This window comes from Capra hircus, chromosome 4 (assembly GCF_001704415.2).
Source record: "Capra hircus breed San Clemente chromosome 4, ASM170441v1, whole genome shotgun sequence".
NCBI lineage: Eukaryota > Metazoa > Chordata > Mammalia > Artiodactyla > Bovidae > Capra > Capra hircus.
Genome location: NC_030811.1, coordinates 72,195,200 through 72,204,052, shown reverse-complemented (window position 1 = coordinate 72,204,052; position 8,853 = coordinate 72,195,200). Strand labels below are relative to the sequence as shown.

The following is an 8,853-nucleotide window of genomic DNA, read 5'->3' as shown; positions in this document are numbered from 1 at the left end:
TATGGGGAACTCTAACCCCCAATGTGACTATATATTGGAACTAGAGCTTTTAAGGATGAAGATTAAATGAAAACAACACAGTCCTACTGTATAGCACAGGGAACTATATTCAATATCCTATAATAAACCATAATGGAAAAGAATATTAAGAAGAATATATACGTGTATTTATATGTATAACTAATCACTTTTCTGTACAGAAGAAATCGATACAACATAGTAAATCAACTATACCTCAATAAAATAAATTAAAAAAAAAAAGATTACATGAAGTCTTAAGGGTAGAGCCCTGATGCAATAAAACTGGTGTCCTTACAAGAAAAGGAAGACACTAGAGCTTTCCGCCAAGTGAGGACACAGCACAATGACAGCTGTTCAAAAGCAAGGTAAGAGTTCTTACCAGGCCTTGACCATTTGACCATGCAGGTACCCTGATCTTAACTCCTAGCCTCCAGAACTGTGAGAAAACCAATTTTTTATTGTTTAAGCCACCCACTCTATGACATTTGCTATGACAGCCTAAGCTAATATACCAGATTTCACCATCATGACTTGATACATCTGTCTCTTCTTCTGGATTGTAGACTCCTGAGAGCAAAGTCCCAAATTAACATAGCTGTCATGTCTTGAGGACTTACTATGTGCCAATCACTGTACAAGATAATCACACACTATCTCATTTAAACCTCACAACTTTGTAACATCAGAACTATTACCCTCATTTTACAAATAAAGAAACTAAGCCTTGAAGAAATTATGTGGTTTGTCTAAATTCATTAGAATCTATTTATACTCAGATTCTCCACACTCTCATACTGCCTTCTTTGTCTTCTGTTTCCTTGCCTCCTAGAAATTCCCTATATGAAGCTGATTTTGAGGGGTTGCCAGTCAATGTCTTGGATAAATGTATTCCAACCTCGTCAAGGGAAAAGGACCTGTTTCTCTTTACAATGATATATTCCTGAACCTAGTATTTTTGAACCCTTCTACTTCCCATGATAATAAAATGAAATAAAATGTAAAAGCCTGTCCTCCAGACAGATCCATCTATATAACTTAGAGAGCTCAGTGCAAAAAGAAATTGCAGGGCCTCTTATTCAAAAATTATTAAGAATTTCAAGAGCTCCCAGGATGGTGAATACATGGAGATTTGGGGAGAATGGTGCATCATGGAAGCTCCATGTTCCTTCCTACATACCTTGCCTAGGCTTCTCTTCCACCTGGCCATTCCTCAGCTAAATCCTTTTATGATAAATCAGTAAACATTGCGCACTTTGGACACCCACTTTGCATTATTCAGAGAACAACCCACTCCATCAATCTCTCTGCAGCAATATGTTGAGATCTTCCTCGTTTCTTTTTCAGCCTCAGAGTCCTCCACTGTGTGGCTATTCACCCACTCCATGCTGATAGACTTTTTCCCTGTTTCTAGCCTTCTGCTATTACAATAGAGTTACAGTAAATTAAAGAAAAAAAGAATTCAAGATGGCAACAGCAGGGCATTAAGTGAAGTGCAGGGCCCTTCTACACGCAGGCCCTTGTGTAAATGTATAGTCACATGCCCATGAAGCCAGCCAAGCCCCTACCTGCAGTATTTTCAGTTACCTTTCTTTTGAAATCAATCACAAGTCCAAGTTTCTCATCATCACATATGAAACTGTTAGTCACACAAGAGCATAGGTTCAGGTAGAGTAAGGGTAATTGTGCATCACACACCTACTTCTTTCTTTATGGAAAGTGGTTATCTTTATCCATTCATCTGTTGATGGATATTTAGATTGCTTCCATATCTTGGCTATTGTAAATAATGCTATGAATATTGGGGTGCATATATTTTTTGAATCACTGTCAAGTGCTGGTTCTTGATAGACAAATGAACCACTTTCAGGGACTAGACAAACAAAGGAGAAGTGGGTCTGTACAATGCAGGAGACTCTGGTTCAATCCCTGGGTTAGAAAGCTCCCCTGGAGAAGGGAATGGCTATCCACTCCAGTATTCTTGCCTGGAGAATTCCACGGACAGAGAAGCCTGGCAGGCTATAGTCCATGGGGTCACAAGGAGTCAGACACAACTGATTCAATAACATTTTAAACATGTATACACACACACACACATACATATATATACATACAAAATGGAAAATTATTCAGCCATAGAAAGATGAAAATTTTGCTATTTACAACAACACAGATGGACCTGGAGGGTATTATGGAGGGTAAAATAAGTCAAACAGAGTAAGAGAAATATTGTATGTTTTCACTTACATGTAGAACTTTAAAAATAAAACAAATATAATAAAACAGAAACAAACTCATAGACACAAACTAGTGATAATCAGTGGGGAAAAGGGTGGGAGGGCAAGATAGGGGTAGGGGATTAACAGGTACAAACTACTATGTACAAAATAAATAAGCTAAAAGTTTATATTGTACAGCACATAAAAATAGCCAATATTTTATAATAACTATAAATGAAGTATAATCTATAAAAATTTGATTCACTATATTGTACACCTGAAACTAATCTAGTAAGTAACCTATACCTCAATAAAAATAAATAACACATAAATAAGATACAAGGATGTAATATACAGCTTAAGAAATATAGCCAATATTTTATGATAACTTTATATGGAGTACAATCTATAAAAAATATTAATCATTATGTTGTACAGCTGAGACATATTATAAATCAACTATTCTTCTTTAGAAAAATGAACAATGGACTTCTTGGTGGTCCAGTGGTTAAGAATCCTCCTGCCAATTCAGGGAACATGGGTTCTATCCCTGGTCTGGGAAGGATCCTACATGACAAGGAGTAACTAGGCCTGTGCACCACAGCTGCTGAGCCCAGTGCTCTGGGCTCTTGAACCACAACTACTGAGCCTGAGTGCTACAACTACTGCAGCCCTGAGCCCTAGAGACCATGCTCTGCAACAAGAGAAGCCACTGCAATGAGGAGGCCGTGCACCACAGTGAAGAGTAGCCCCCCACTCACTGCAACCAGAGAAAGCCCAAGGACAGCAGTGAAGACCCAGAGCAGCCATAAATACATAAATCAAAAAAAAATTTTTTTTAATGCTGCCAACCCTAGCAAAATTATTCTATATGGAGTGCCCCATTCTCAGTCAATAGCAAGTTTCTAAACCAGGAATTGCAAATCCAGTACCTCTAGGAGCCAGCTGAGGATTCAGGAAACTGGAGAGCACTTCTGGGTCTCTACTGCAGCTGTTCCTTGGTTCAGCTGGTTCTTACCTCACACCAATGAGAACTGGTGTGGTCAGAAATTCTGAATTCTCAAGCAAACCCAGAAATAGGTTTACCCCAAACTGTAAACATTAGCAACTGATTTTAATAATTACAAGAAAAATATGGCCAAATAAGATCTGTCTGAGGGCTGGAAATGGTTTGAGAGCCCTTAGCTTGAGCCCTCCATGACAAAAGATTGATTTTATCCTACAGAGTTCTGAGAAAACTAAGTTTGGACCAGAGTCCCATAAGAATCCACACTCTTGAGAATACTTAAGTGGCTAGGATGTTTGAATGAGGAAGAACAAAATGTCTGGAGACATTTTTGTTTGCCACAATGTGTGGGAATGCTACTGGCATTTATTTAGTGGGCAGAGGCTAGTTGAAAGTGAAAGTTGCTCAGTCATGTTCGACTCTTTGTGAACCCATGGAGTCCATGGAATTCTCCAGGCCAGAATACTGGAGTGGGTAACCGTTCCCTTCTCTAGGGGATCTTCCCAACCAAGAGATCAAACCCAGTCTCCCACATTGCAGGTGGAGTCCTACAATGCAGAGAACAGTTCCCACAGCAAATATTCATCCAACCAAAATGACAATAGTGCTGAGGTTGAGAAATCAGCTCTAAGGCACTGATTTACACCTAGAATGACACTCTCAGGCAAAGCTTAAAATGCAGCTCCTTGGGTTCCCCCCAAGGCTACTCAGTCTTAGCCCCTGTGAGTAACACTCAGATATGTACATTTTAGAAATCTGCCCAGGTGATGTTAATGCATGCTAAAATGTAAGAGCTATTGACATGAAATAATAGAATCTAAAGAACTCATTTATATCTAGAGAACTACCACCACGTGTTTAGCAAGGATACATGTGTAATGATAACAGAAAAAACTTTTCAGCTGCAAAATATTGCAGAGACAAAGCAATAGTATCAGAATAATCTGCCCACAATCACAACCTGCTCCAAAAAGATAGGGGAGTTATAAAGAAGACAAACTGTCATCAAGGCTTTACCCTCTAAGTAGAAAAGATAATTTCCTAGACTGCTGAAGGTATTTTTTTAAAAGTTTATCAATATGAAAAACAAATCAGCTCTAAAAATCACAATTTTAAAGGCAATCTTTATTCCTAAAATATCACAAATTCAAGAATTTGAAATTGAGATATATGAAATTAAAGAGAATTTATTATAAATATCCTTACTACCAGTATATGGGAAACTAATTTAAGCTTTATAAAGCAACCTGTATGTAAGTTTGTTTTGTCATGTTCCACTAATCCTAAAAGTGTAAATTTAAAAGAAATACTGCCAGGAACTCTCCCTCTCTTGTGGGGTGCATTAGAAGCTCCCTCATTCCAGAAAGGGCAATAGATACACTTTCCTTCTTCTCTGTCCAATTAAGTCCCCTCTAGAAGGAGCTGTTCTTATTCACAGAAGTGCATCCCACCCCCTGAAGGTCAGGAATGTGTGGTGGTCATCATCCCTAGGACATAAATGGAAAATTCAGCCCAGAAGCATAAGTACAGATAAGGGGAGCTCTGTCCCTGGGTTGATGTAATAAGAATTTCAAGGCTGTAAAGCCAGATAAGCAGTTTGAGAGAAACAACTTCCTGGGTAGTAAAATTATTGCCTTGTTTGCAAGAGTAAGTTTTTTCTGACTTGGGGAGTAAAAGGCATTTTGCAGACTGTCAAGCCCCCTGAACTCTAGAAAGGCATCTAGAAGATAAAGGAGACAATGGAGAACGCTTTCACACTCTGGTAAACTTACTTGTTTATAACCTTTGTGCTAGCCTTTTTCTTTTTTTTTTTTTTTTTTGGAGGAAACCAAAGTTAAATTAGCCATACATAAGCCAAATTGCCATTACAGTATTGCTTATTCTCAAACCTAGATAAGCTTCTATGGTATGGACTAACTCAGAGTGAGTAAAAAGGTTGAGAGACAGAGTTTACCCTGGGGAGTAGCGTTCTGGGGGGTTCACTCCCAGAAGCAGCAACACATATCCACAGAGGAAGGAGAGCCATCAAAATCCTTAGGACAAGATAACTAATAAGGACCTACTATATAGCCCAGGGAACTCTATTCACTACTCTTTAATGATCTATATGGAAAAGAACCTTAAAAAGAGTGGATATATGTATATGCATAACTGATTCACTTTGCTGTATGCAGAATGTAATACTGTAAGCTAAATGTACTCCAATAAAGTTTTTTTAAAAAGAAAACAAAATAAAAAACCAAAAATCCTTAGAACATTACATAAAGAACTAAACTTTTTTACAAAAATCCTTAGGACAGAAAAGACAACATCTCCAGGGACTCCCCTATCCTCTCAACATCACCCTATTGACATCCTTGATAATCACACAAGGCCACCCAGGCCCTTTTTCGTCCTTGGGACTCTCATACCTTGTCTCAATGCCTATCCCTCATAGAGTTCAAGGCTTTATACCTCCCTCCCCAAAAGAGAGATATTCAAGGCTCATTCTGCTCAGTTCTTTCAAGTTGAGGAAATTAATGTGACAGAACTCACTAATGCATAAAAAAAGCAATTTGTTACCTTTGTGGGGATTCAGAATACATCACCTCCAAATACGCCACTTTGGCATCCTGATTATTTTGAATTAAAGTACTTGAGAGTTGGTGCAAGAACAGTCTCACCTACATATGACCTCCTGAAAGAGAGATAAATCTCCCATGTAAAAGATACTCTGTGGGCTTCCATCTTGGCTCAGGTGGTAATGAATTCCCCTGTAATGCAAGAGACACAAGTTCAATCCCTGGGTCAGAAAGATGCCAGGTGTACCTGGTACATATGTAATTACATTCATTTTTCTCTTGTTAATGTCTTTCATTACTAGGGGTTCTCAGCCAAGAAACCAGAAGAATAGAGAGAAAATAATTTTTCCTTTCCTGCACCTCCTTCCAGAAAATATTTATATTTAAGAAGCTGTTAATAACAGAAAGGTAATTGTTAATCCAACATAAGTGATCTGTAAAGGTAAATTTCTAAGGACCAAATCTCCCTGATGGAGATCTTCCACCCCCCAAATTATCTTGGGTAGTTAGAATGCAAGCCCTGGAAAGATGTATCTTGTAAAGACGAATCAGCTGGAGAGTTCTCTACTGTTAAAATCCCATTGAGAAATGGAAATGCCCTTCCCAAGATTATGTTTGAAACAGAAAAGTTAGATAGCGTTATACCTGGAGCCTGCAGTACAAATTCCTTTATCTTCAAAAACAACAACAATAAATTCCCAAAGAGAGAGCACCTCAAACTGAAAAAGTAACCAGTTGTTTTCCATTATCTTTGCAGGGAATGAGGGGAAATAAGAAAGACTGTCTCTCCCTTGGCCTCGTTCTGAACCAGCTTACCCATCTTTGAAGCTGAACTGCTTCCAATGCAGATATCACAGGTATTCATGGTCTCATTAACTAACTGTCCCTCCACTAAGAATAGCAATGGTTTTAAAGCAGGCTGTTATGTAAGGAGTTTTCTTCTGTTGTTATAACAAATATTAAGTTACAGAGCTGAGAATATTTTCAACCACAAACAGAAGAGGCATCAATGAAAGAGAGTTGTAGCTCAGAGTGAAAACACTGGAGAACTGAGCCTCCCTCCTGCTCCAAGAGACAATTTCTGCCCTTCAGGTTGTGCAGTCCCAGCTGAGGCAGGGAAAGGTAGGTCGAACAGCCTTTAATAGTTTACAGCTGAAGACCATTTAGGTATCAACATTTCTGGCAACAGAGGAGAGCCCTGGTGGCTTGTGGGTAATGGGTCAAACACAAATTCTAAGCTTGAGTGGTAAGACTAATAAAGTTTAGCTCTTAAGATATAGACTGAGTGCTTTGCCTGCCATTGAGGAAAACAGGTATTAAAAAAAGAGAGGGAGAGAGAGATGTAGCACTTCAGCCCCGCTCTGTCACTCGGTTATCCTCATTCACTGAAATGTAAGCTGTATGTGGCAGGGCCTTTTGTCTGTTTTACTCACTGCTGTATTCCCAGCACCGAAGCACTATCAGGCGCTGAAAAAATATTTTCCAAGTGAATCAATATATTATTGTTGTCTTGAAGAAGTCAAACAGACAGCCCTTAGGGACTATTTCTTCACTGATTATTTCCCTATTTGCCCCTCAGCATCGCTACCCTTGTTCAAAGAGCATGAGTGCCTGAGTGGCGTTGTGTGAAAAGAAGCTGATAAAACGTCAATGGTGATGCTCTGGAGGAAAGCCGCAAGGCCTGAAGGTACAGATGGGGGGGTTGCGGTGGAAGTTTTACTGGTCAGAAGGGAAGGGTGGCCAGAGCTACATGTGGACGCAGATATGCAGATGTTAGAGGAGAGGAGAGTGGCAAGGGCAGTGACGGCCGCAGCGAATCAGGGGGAGTTTGTTTAACCGGAGCAGGAAGGCTGTTTAAGCAGCCGGTTTTCTGCTGGCTTTGGCCTAGAGCCTAGTGAGGATGAGCTACCAGCTACAAATGGAGCCAGGGAAGAGGAGGGCGAGCAGAGGAAAGTTGAAGAATTAGGGCAGACTGTTCAACAAGGACTGGCCATTTTAGCCTTCCATTAAAAAGAAGAGCAAGAGGGACAGAGAGCACAAAGAGCAGAAGAGAATCTTATCAGACATCCTGGAGCTTCCATGATGGTCTCAACGTTGTGTCCTTTTATTGTTTTCTTGGAAGGTATCTTGGCCTTGGTTCTCTGAAAAATGAAGACTTTGGAACTGGTAAGTCGTTTTGTTTCATAAAAACTAATTTTTGTTTGTTTTAGAAAACCAATAGTAAAGTATATACTGTGGATTCTGAATTCCCCCATCATACAGTGTGAATGTGATGGTTGGGTTTTGAAACTCCTGAATATCTTCTTTGGTATGGGTTACACTGTCTTTGGTGCCTCATGTGGAGGTGAGGGGCCATCCATCAACTTCACAAAATAATCCCATGATCCCAAAGCCACCCCCATGGTGATATTGATGTGTATCAAGTATTGGCCTTGCCCTGAAGTGGACTCAGCCATATACAAGTTGGATCTGAATTGTGATCTCCCACTGCTCTATCTTGGGCTTTTAAGAGAACCTCTTTCATTATTCGGGCCCCTGTTTTTTGGTCACTGAATTCCAGTTGAGCCAAAGCCTGGTCAAAGGACATTCCTCATATCAATTTTGCCAAATACCACATCTTTGCTGTACTTTGTCTTCAACAATGGTAGATTTCAGCTGGTATCTGAGAAAGTTCTCCAGGTAGTTGTGAAGGATACACAATTTTATTATTCTCCCATTTTCGAGAAATTTTAAGAGAAGCACTGGTGTGGATATGTGATTAGGGTGAAATGTTGTAAGATAGAAGAAGCCCCAAGATCAGCTTCTCCCTCACATCCATAACACATCCAAACATTCAGGTCTTGCAGCCACTGTCTTTCCTGGGACTTGTAAGTTGCTTATTTAGGAATATGATTTGGGGAGCAATAGGGCAGGACAGGGAAGGGGAACAGGGAGGGAAGGAGAATCAACACAAGGATATGAAACTGAGCTGACAATTGGTAAGGACAACTGGTGCTTTCTCCTGCCCAGACCTTCTGAAGAACTGATGGAAAGCTCCTCGGAACTGTCT

General features: G+C 39.8%; 1 pseudogene; it reads right to left on the bottom strand.

Annotated features, from left to right (window-relative positions):
• LOC102174089 lies at positions 7,995 to 8,559 on the bottom strand (annotated as a pseudogene).